Here is a 9,632-nt window from a genome sequence, read left to right on the forward strand (position 1 = left end):
GTAGGTATTTACCTACGGATTACCTACGGTTGTTTTTTATTTTCTAATTTTTAAAAGAAAGTATTGTTTTTTCGATTTCATTTTTTTCACAGTATCATTATACTTTGGTTTCTTTCTTTTCATCAACTTATACATAACATAAACTTAAATACAAATGTATGTATCGTTAGAACCCGTTACCGATTTACAACTTTATTATCTTTTTTTTATATAATATAACCGAAAGTTATATTCTATACACAAATACACATATTTACATACAAACCATATGTATGTATTATGTTCAGTATATCGTGTATTTGTTTAATGAGGTTAATTGTTGGTCAATGACAAACATAAATAGCTTTTTGTATCATATATAGTAATGGGTTCTAATGATGCACATTCTTCTACATACGTTTATATGATGTATAACTTTGTCAAAATAAAGCAATCAAAGTATAATGATGTTGTGAAAAAAATGAAACGAAAAAAACGACATTAGACCCTTGAAAAATACAAAAATTAAAAAAAACCGTAGGTAATCTGTAGGTAAATACCTACGGATTACCTACGGATCGGGCTTATCCGTAGGTAATCCGTTGGTATTTACCTACGGATTACCTACGGTTGTTTTTTATTTTCTAATTTTTAAAAGAAAATATTGTTTTTTCAATTTTATTTTTTTCACAATATCATTATATTTTGGTTTCTTTCTTTTCATCAACTTATACATAACATAAACTTAAATACAAATGTATGTATCGTTAGAACCCGTTACCGATTTACAACTTTATTATCTTTTTTTTTATATAATATAACTGAAAGTTATATTCTATACACAAATACACATATTTACATACAAACCATATGTATGTATTATGTTCAGTATATCGTGTATTTGTTTAATGAGGTTAATTGTTGGTCAATGACAAACATAAATAGCTTTTTGTATCATATATAGTAATGGGTTCTAATGATGCACATTTTTCTACATACGTTTATATGATGTATAACTTTGTCAAAATAAAGCAATCAAAGTATAATGATGTTGTGAAAAAAATGAAACGAAAAAAACGACATTAGACCCTTGAAAAATACAAAAATTAAAAAAAAACCGTAGGTAATCTGTAGGTAAATACCTACGGATTACCTACGGATCGGACTTATCCATAAGTAATCCGTAGGTATTTACCTACGGTTGTTTTTTATTTTCTAATTTTTAAAAGAAAGTATTGTTTTTTCGATTTCATTTTTTTCACAATATTAATTTATTAAAAAAAATAGAATATTTCTACACAATATCAATTATTAAAAACAATAGAATATTTATACAATATATAGAAAATAACTTTCATCGATTATAATGCGTAACTCATGCTTTTCAAATTATATTTAATTATAATATTATACATCAATTTCCCAATTTGTTTATACCTACAAAATTCCTACGATTTCCATATGCTACCGATTTGCTACGCCTCCTAAAACCCAAATTGTTTCCCGCTTCACTATTCATAACTAGCTCGTCGCAAACAAAGCCCTAGCTTACCCCGGCGATTGGCGATTTCCGAACCAGCACACATCCGCCGGTGATTCTCGACTGATACGTACATCGGCGACATTTTTTGGTAACCTATTCGACTTCTATGATTTCCAAACAATCGATCGGCGACCCACATTGACCAAACTGTTGCAGGTTTGCCAACCAACCATCGTTGTCGCACACCACCGCCGACGCTGCCCCGTATCACCACCGTCGTTGCACCATACCACCACCGTCGCTGCCCCACACTACCAGCGGCGACACCCCAGGTACGATTTCGAAGCACATTTTCACAATGTAGGAATGACCATTTTTTTTGTTACCCAAATAAAACCCTTGCTTGGCGATTTCGGAACCCTGCTGCAGCACACATCCGCCGGTGATTCTCGACTGATTTCAGGTAACCAATTCGAGTTTTGTGATTTCCGAACTCTGATTTCAGCACATATCGGCGACCCACATTGACCAAAACGGTTGCAGGTTTGCCCTCCAACGTCGCTGTCGCACACCACCGCCGATGTTGCCCCGTACCACCACCGTCGCTGCACCATACTACAACCGTCACTGCTCACACCACCATCAGCGACACCCCAGGTATGTATGTATGTCGATTTCAGTTTGCTCACATTTCACATTTCAGCTTTGCTTTCCATACTTGTAACTTCTCCATTGCAGTAGATTTCACTAATTTAGACCCATAGAACTTGAATCATCAGTATGCAGCAGTTTTACAGCAATAGTTGTAACTTATCCATGTGCAGAGCTCAAGTTAAGATCAAATTAGATACCCTTTCCTCTTCTGAATTCTGTGACCCTGTCCAAGATCTGTAATGGAAGTATTCTCCTATTTGGGACGGAATTTTCCTGTTAGCCTCAGTTTTGGTTGTTTGGATTTGAAAATGTGTCTCCCTTGTAAATCTTTGAAATTTTGCCTATCTGGACGATTTTACCCTTGATGCTCTAGCCCTTTCTAATAGATGTGTATTAGTATATACTTTATATTGTGGTAGGTTATATTGTTTTTTGTTTGACTTTTTGTTGAAAGATTGGCATGCTTTAAAAGACTAACATAGCTTTCTAGTTTCAGGGAATATAAATATGTACATAGTTCTTCCTAAAAGCATAATCAACGTTTTTTTTTTTAATTATAGAAGATGGCATTCATAAGACTAACCAACAAAAAGTAAGCCGTATCTTAATACTTGTTATATTATATATCCACAAGAGATTCTCAAGAAAATACTACCCCCGTAATAACTAGCAAATGAAACCGACTTCATCATAAATGCCTACAAATGCTTAAGAAACTAATATCATTCATGTATGTGTTAATACTTGTCAATGTCCTTTTCTTTTGGGAGAATCATGCATCAGTAGCATGCACATCTATTTTTGGCTACCATAAATTACTCAAATATTTTTTTTTAGCTTTTTAGTTTTTGATGTAAATGATTCATTTTATAATGCTAATCTTTTAATGTTTTCAAAATTGGTTTTGTCAAAATTAATGTCATTTAGTTTCAACCAAGTCTACAATTTCATCAACAGATTATATGTAGGCTACTACTATTTAGTTTCAAAAGAATTGATACTAAGAGGACACTCAATTCCAAATATTCATTCTATGAATTTAGTATTATTCTAATATTCATGTATTAATTGAAAATTTTATCCTTCTTTGACTAATTATAGATGAAATTAAAAGTAAAGTACATTGCTATCATGGTTTAAAGTTGAATTACATTTACTAACTGCATGTGTTTGTCTTGCTATATTTAGGTAAATGAGTTGCGACAAAAAATGTCAAACATGGAACAAGCCATGGAAGAAAAGCAAAGTGAAATGAATTTGCAAATGCAACAAATGCGAAATAAAATGGAATTGCAAGTGCAACGACAATTGGCGGCCTTTATAAAACAAATTAATCCGTCCGATAATCCACTAAGTAGTTCTTAGTTTTTGTTTTAGAACACTAAATTAATGTTATGTTATTGACTAGTTCGTAGCTTTTGTCATGGTATTGTAATGGTATTTGAATGTATGAATGGTATGTTAGTGACTATTTTAATTGTAATGAATGTAATGGTATTTGACTATTATTTTAATTATTTATTTGGTTTTTTTAGCTGAAAATTTGGATATTTTTAAATTATAAATTTAATATAGCAATAGATTTTTGACTGAATTGTAGGAAATAAATATTCCATAGAAATTATAAATTTAATATAGCAATAAAAACTGGTAAAAAAATCATAGACAATTTGTAGGAAATAAATATTCTGTAGGTATTCTGTAGGAAATAAAATCTGTAGGTAATTTGTAGCAAACGCAGTTGGTAGGTAATCTGTAGGTAAAGTAGTTGGTAGGTATTCCGTAGGAAAATCAGTTTGTAGGTATTTTGTAGGAAAATAATTCGTATGTATTTTGTAGGTGTTTCGTAGGTAAATAACTCGTAGGTAATCTGTAGGTATTCTGTAGTTAATGTATTCAGTTGGTATTCCGTAGTTAAATTTGTAACAGAATATTCCGTAGGAAATGCGTAGGAACGTGTGTAGCTAATTTGTAGGAAAAAATTACCCACGAGGGTTTTCCCTACAACCCGTTTTTTGTAGGAAATCTGTAGGTAACGCCTTTTTCCTACGGATTTCCTACCAATTCTACTGTAGGTAATTACTTAATTTTCTAGTAGTGGAAGAGAAACCAATCGAAATCGATTGCCAATCGTTCAAAAAGTCGATTGCAGGGGTGCACTTTGGATTTTGTCTTGAAGAAATCAGATGGAAATTTTATAAATAGATGAAGAAGAGTGATGATGAGGCTGGCCATGCTTCCTGCGTCACTGATCTTCAATCGCCGACTGTTCCACCTGCGTCGAGTGTAAGCGGCGCTGTCCAGCTGTCCGCTCCTCCGGTCGTGACACCCCCATCTCCAATCTCCGGCTCAGCGCCCGTCATACCGGAGTCGTTCCCTCTCTTGATGTCGGAAAAACTTAGCAGTGAAAGGGAGAGGGTGGTGTGTTGCTCGAAACGTGGCGGAACAATGAACGAGGTGGTGAGGGGGACTATTTAGGGTTAGAGGGAAGAAGAAAAAAGGAGAAACAGAGAGAAGCGGTAGTGGTTTTCAAATTTTGAAAATGAAATATGTGACAACCCGAAATTTCCATTCTGAACAAACCATTTGAAGCCAATAGAAGTAGAACAGTTACTGTGAAAACTCAGATTTCGAATATAAGTTTGGCAGTTTTCAGGATTTTACACTTAAGGAGATATTAGGAGAGTGGATGCACTAGAGTTTTGTGCAACACTGTTATTCCAATACTCTAGTATATTAGAGTTCATTCCGAGAATAAAAAATATTTTCTGCCAAAAATCTCAGGACTATAAATAGAATTCTGAACCAAATTGGTTCATTAGTTGAATTCCAATTAGAGAAAAGCCAAATTCTCTCTCACGGATCTTCGGGTTTTTATCCCAAATTGTGAGTAACTCTTTCTAGTAGTATTAGAAAGCTCTAAATGTGTTCATAACATAGATTACATAGCTAAATCATCCGATTTAGGAGTTTACTCCCCAAGGTGTTCTTGGGCGGTAAACTCCCGAAACCAAGCCTAGATTGTCCCCTGTGATTAGTAACTACCTTGGACTTGTATAGAAGTGTGTTAGGGACAAGAAATCAACCAAGAACCACCCAAGTTTAGGAGTTCACGGCCCAAGAGTAGCTTAGGCCGTAAACTCCCTTGTAACATGCTCAAATGGTGCTTTTAAGGCACCTAAGGCTTAGACTTTATTTTAGACAAGTACCCTAAAGTGTTTAAAGCCTAGAAAACATAAGGAATCACAAGGAAAAAGGAGTTTACTGCCAAGATAAACTCTTGGGCCGTAAACACCTATAAAGGGGTCAAATGACACCCTAACTCCTTCCTTATGCCTAGAACCCAACATAGATCATTACCTAGAAATGTTTGAGACTTGAAAACACCATAAAAACCCTCCCAAGGGAGTTTACGGCCGTAAACTCCAAGGGAATATGGTCTCTGGGCCGTAAACTCCCCAAAGGAGTTAATATGGTACCCAAGCACTTGTTATAGCCTTGAAACAATTCACCACATGAGTTGTAATAATTCTAAGCTCCATTTAGGGCCTTGGTTGAGAGTTTACGGCCAGGAGTTACTCCCCTGGGCCTTAAACTCCAAAGAATATGGTCATTAGACCTTAAACTCCCATTAGGGGCATTGCACTCCTTTGTTGCAACCCATTAGCCTCCTAGCACTTGACCAAAAGTGTTTTCCTCGCATTTAAATGTTTATACTTGTATAATTAGTGTTTTAATCACTAATTATTTATATACATATGCTTTCATATGAAATTAGGATCATTGTGTGTGTCTAAGTCTTCACTTGACACCAAGCACTTGCCTGATCCTTCCGTACGATAACAGTCCGTTCAACTCCAGTCACTTACTGGAGGTGAGTTCATACCCCTTAACAAATGTTTTAAACTATTTTTAAATGTTTTATGGGGGGGGGGGGATACAAGTAGAATCATGCTACTTATTATATCAATCACATGTGATTAATAAGTAGAATTAAGCTAGTTATTACATCAATCACATGTGATTAATATACAACATTCAAATGATTTGGCTACTCATTAGCCGTTTTACCAAACAGTTTCCTTCAAATGATTTTTTATAAACATTTTATATGTTTTAAACTCCTTATTACACTGTATATTTTACTCTGTATATCACATTTCAAACTTATTTACAATTGTGTTTCAAACAATGCTTCTTTATACTAAACTGTTTTATCAAACCCATGCCTTCAAATTGTTTTATAGGTTGACATCAAGTCGATCTTTTCTTAAAATAATAATTTTGTTTCAAATGTTTTACAAAACTTATTTATGCTTTTATATTATAAATTGCATGCCTCTATATGTATAGTTATATAAGAAATTTTTAAAAGACTTAGGAAGGCTATCCACCCTATTTCCTTTTCGCGCTTGAGATGTGGTCTGGTAGGATAACGGGTACTTGTCCGAAGGTCGTTTAAATATTAGTTATATATCATGTGTACATATATAGTCATAAAAGGTCCTTCCAGTTCATCCCATGCCCTTGGGTAGCAAGGGTATACATCCATGTCCATACGTACCAGTTAGATTACTAGTAAACTACCATATGGGTAGTTTAGGAAGATACTAGAACAATTACTAGAACGCGATATCATACAATGAGTCAGTTCATTCATGAGTCAATACTTTCTACAACATTATAGTACATTACTATACTTGCTAGATAGAGAGAGAACACACATTACAGCTAGCACACGTAGAACATTCCCGTACATTACACTTACATTAATACGTTAATAAAATTATGATCCACTGTATGGGATCATGCCTTAATTGTCATGACCCGGATTGTAGCCAAAATCTCTTGAAGGGAGAGCGTGAGTTTGCGTATAGATCTATAATGGATTGACTATACTACACCTTGCTGCTAGCTACAGCGGGACCTGCAGGTCTGCGGGTGCCAAACGTCATACCTTATTTTCGACTATACGTTGTCGTTGTTACAGTGTGAGTTTGCGTATAGATCTATAATGGATTGACAATCCTACACCTTGCTGCTAGCTACAGCCGGACCTGCAGGTCTGCGGGTGCCAAACGTCATTCCGTTATTACGACCATTCATTATGTCGTTGTTACTAGTTGATAGTATGGTGCAATTTATCACATAATGCCTTAATATAAATCCGGTTTAAGGTAGTTAGTACGGTAGTAGTTCTTATAGCACTACACCATAGTACTATTTCATTTTCCCATTTCATTCACTTCGTGAACATTCACACGACGCACGGTAATGTAGAAACTATATTTTTGTTAATGATAGTTATACTTGGGAAATACATACTCTTACAAGAGACACACATCCAGACACTAGATGCCTTGGTAGAAGGCTACATTCAGAACAGTTAGGTCTTGGTAGAAGACACCTTCTTATACTAGTAGGAATTATAGGGATTTCTAGGGTTTTTCAAACGTTTACAGTTGTTTTACAAACATTTTCGTACTTATAGTTCATATACATTTCCATACTTATAGTTCATATACACTTTCAATACTTACAAGTCATACATACAAATTCTTACATACAGATTTATACATACAAATACCTACTTACAAATTAAGACACTAAAAGACTTATGATCTCACCAGCTTCAAAGCTGATACTCGCTTTCAAAGTTACTTGTATCCTCAGGTCATCATAGACAGGTACCGATGCAAGGAGAAAGGAAGATGGAGCTTGTTTAAGACTTATCTTTCATTTTGATTTATGCTTTAGTGTTTATCAAAATTTGACAGAACACATTTGTATAATAATTATATTATTAATGCAATGGATGATGTTGTTGCTTGTTTACTACTTTACATTGTTGTGATATTATACATGACGTCCTCCGCCCTAGAACGTTTCCGCCGTTCTCGGTTTTGGGGTGTGACAGATTGGTATCAGAGCATTGTTTATAGTGAATTAAGTATATCATCCCATAAAAGATATACTAACTATAAATACATAAGGGATTAAAAATACTCTGACCAAGAGTTTATACTTTAAATAATAAAATATTTAAGTAAGTATACGTGCCTGCATTCATACTAAAATCAGTGTCACTAGGACAGTACAAAAGAATTACGATTGTTGGGCAACACAAGTGGGCTTAGAGGCATATGGTCAAAACTGGGAAGATATAGCCTGATCACCTATATTATCCGAGAGTTGACTAGCATGTGCCTAAGTTTAATTGTGTGGTTGCAACAATGCTAAAATCTTACCAACCCTACCACAATGAGAACAATAGAACATAACATTAAAATTAAAATTCTATAAGAGTATTTGTTGTTACTATAAGTACTTTATACTTGAGAATTAAAACGGGATCTTCATTAATAAGTTGATAGTTGCTAAGTGGATACACTGAGGCTATATGTAATTAGGATGTTATAGACTTAGAATATGTGAAAATTTTACTTCACCCCTATTCTGTGTGAATACGGAGTTAAGGTCACTTATTCGAAGGTCTATCCTGTTTAGATTACACATAGCTGGTATGCACTTCACAAATAGCGATGTAACTAATGAAGGTTTTCTAAATAATTATCTAGATAGTTCGTCTAATAATTATTCTCTTACCCTAAATTCTCGCATAGAAAATATAGCTGGACTCCATCCCCATGGCAACCAGTACCTTCCGAGTGAGGTCATAACTGGTTGGTTTGGAGAAGAACCAGAGAATGATCATCCTATCCCCTTGAATGATCACCATGATTAAGACCTTTCGTATGATGCTAACTCTAAACCAGAGGTTGAGAACCTACCCTAAGCAGCTCCCTTTCCAATTCCTAACCCTCGTCCGGCTTTTCATGGCCCGACCCCCCCCCCTCCTAAGTGAGTGGAATGCTTGGAAACATGGAGCCAAGAACAAGATCAGCCCATGTCATTTAATGGCGACCGAAGCTTTTGCGACTTGAACAATGGGGGCTTAGCAGATAGAGTCTTGCCAATCTTGGTCCGCAGAGTGACCCGAAATGAGATTCGAGGCAGGACAGCCCTACATCAGATTACCGAAGTTGCCGCCAATGCAAGAATGCATACCCTCCACACCATTCGTCAAGAAGATGCTCGTGAGAGATCAGAGAGAAACCATGAAACCCTGCTGCAAGCACTGGCTGAATCACGAGCCGAAGTCATAGAGCTCCGAGTACACCAGAGGGTGTACGAAAGACACCTACTTGATGTAGAACGTCAACTGGCTGAACTGAGAGTTCACTAGAGGGGTGACCGTCGTCAGTAGTAGACTCTTTACTTTGCTTCCCTTGTTAGAAAGTAATCGTTTTCTGTTGTTGCCTGATGTGGCATTTTCTATGAAATTATCTTGTACTGTAAGTACTTTTAGTTAGGTCATTATGCTGTCAGGAACTATCTTCTGTGGATGTGATGTAAGACCTTTACAAGGTCATTTGCCCGAATCTTTACATCGTGAATATCCAAGATATTGACAGCCGGCTAACTTCTGTGTCATTCTTCATTCAAGTACTCTTAT

General features: G+C 35.5%; 1 long non-coding RNA gene across 1 annotated transcript; it reads left to right on the forward strand.

Annotated features, from left to right (window-relative positions):
- Positions 1-1,428: 1,428 nt before the first annotated feature.
- Positions 1,429-3,658, forward strand: LOC145093573 (uncharacterized). The gene is made up of 4 exons (XR_013702943.1): positions 1,429-1,610; positions 1,679-1,925; positions 2,006-2,119; positions 3,305-3,658. It is a non-coding gene; the product is annotated as an uncharacterized LOC145093573 (long non-coding RNA).
- The last annotated feature ends 5,974 nt before the right edge of the window (positions 3,659-9,632 follow it).

The sequence above is a fragment of the Lactuca serriola genome, chromosome 3 (genome assembly GCF_051521515.1).
Source record: "Lactuca serriola cultivar US96UC23 chromosome 3, Lser_US96UC23_V15, whole genome shotgun sequence".
NCBI lineage: Eukaryota > Viridiplantae > Streptophyta > Magnoliopsida > Asterales > Asteraceae > Lactuca > Lactuca serriola.